Below are 1,852 nucleotides of genomic sequence, written 5' to 3' on the forward strand. Positions count from 1 at the left end.
CTGCTGTGGTGCTTTGTTGAGACCCAACACTTTATAATCTCTAAAATTGTAGCTATTGATTTACTTTTGATTTCATTACCTATTTGAGAGGAATTGTTTTTGCAGCATGGCTGGATACAATACAAAAAGAAGAAAAGGTAATCTAATAAAATGGTAAGAAAGTGGTTTCTAATGCATCGGCAGCAATATGAAGAATAGAGATATAAAAGTGAACGAGCATCCAAGAGGCAGTTTACTGTGTACTAAAGCACAGAGCTCTGCAAAATTACAGAATCAAAACACAAATCCTAAATATTCTCATATTCCTACTGTGCGAGCAGAATGAAACCTCGAATTCAAAGGTTTGGAAACTTTGCGATGATCAGCACAGTAGCGCAGTTATCCAACATTACAAGTGGATAATTAAAAGTAAAGGTCAGATGCTTCTAAGCTCCTATTCTGGAGCTGAACAGTACATCACAGACACTGAAAAACATCTCAAGCTGGGGATCTTTAAACAACCTCTGAAAGAGTGAATCCATTCAAAGCTGTAGATGGGGAAACTCCTAGGGGTATTAAAAATACCTTAACCTCTACACATTTATTTTACAACCAGAAACATTAATGCTTTGTTGCGGTTTTCAAATATTTTAAGTGTTGTGCGCCCCCAGGTTTGTGCATATAGGCTGACATTTTGCCTGTTTCCTGGGAGAAAGCTCAAGTTATCTTAGATTGGATGGAGAGCACCTATGAGCATCCGTTTTTACAACTTAAGACAGTTTCTCGATATAGTCAGGTGTAGACTTTAAAAGGTCCATTCTAATATTTTCCCTATGGTAGGTGAACCTTCATAAAAGTCTCCTATCTCACCTGACCAGAGAGATTTTCCAAATGCTCTTCTGTCCACTAATAGGACTGCTTATGGCTTTCTTCTTGCCACTCTTACATAATGCCCACATCAGATTTGTGAAGTGTACAACTAGTAATCTACCACCTGAGCTGTCCATATCTGCAGCTTATCCAAAATTATGAAGCTCTTGGTTTGTTCTTTGGTTAATGGTCTTCTTCTTTGTCATGGTGGTTGTTCAGTAATAAACAAAAATCAAGTGGATTTAGGCTGAACATAAATGCACAACATTGTAGATAATTTTCTTTCTACTCCAGTATTTAGAAATACTTTGTCTCTCATATAATATCTGATAAAATCTATTGAGATGTGTAGCTGTTAAGTAAAAAAAAGTTTTGAGGTATCTTAGTGCCAAAGGGCAAATGCCCTTCTCCATATATTTTGAAATACCTCTTTATTTTAAGTTTTCTATTTGTTATCTGCATTTTTTGGAATAAAGGACAGTTCTTGTGTTTTTTTCCCCCCAGATTATTTCTCTCTGCAGACATCAGCATACTGCAGTATCAAATCTCAGGGCGTAAATCGATAGGCGTTTAATTTGTTAGGCGTTCTGGTGTCAGCTTTACCCTTTTAACATCTGGACTGAAGATGGATGAAAGGGATTAAAAACTGAACCTCGATCTGCAGCTCTCTGTATGGTAGAAAAATCTCGCGTGGCTTACATCCCACCTCTGCCACTACTGGTTAAGAGGAGAGAACATAGAGGTCTCACTCTGCTGCCATTTGTACTGCAAGCTAGATAAAGGGTCACAATTATGATTTTTTTTTTCCAATTTGCATTAAATCAAGAAGTAATTGACTAATGTAAGATAATTGTTCCCTCCTCCAACCTACTAAATAATGACATAGTACTAGATTTGCTTTTCAAATAGAATAATCTGCCAGGTTTAAAAAAACCACTAGAAAACAAAAATGATAGATAGATAGATAGATAGATAGATAGATAGATAGATAGATAGATAGATA

The sequence above is a fragment of the Cyprinodon variegatus genome, unplaced genomic scaffold (assembly GCF_000732505.1).
Source record: "Cyprinodon variegatus isolate N-32 unplaced genomic scaffold, C_variegatus-1.0 Scaffold270, whole genome shotgun sequence".
Classification (NCBI taxonomy): domain Eukaryota; kingdom Metazoa; phylum Chordata; class Actinopteri; order Cyprinodontiformes; family Cyprinodontidae; genus Cyprinodon; species Cyprinodon variegatus.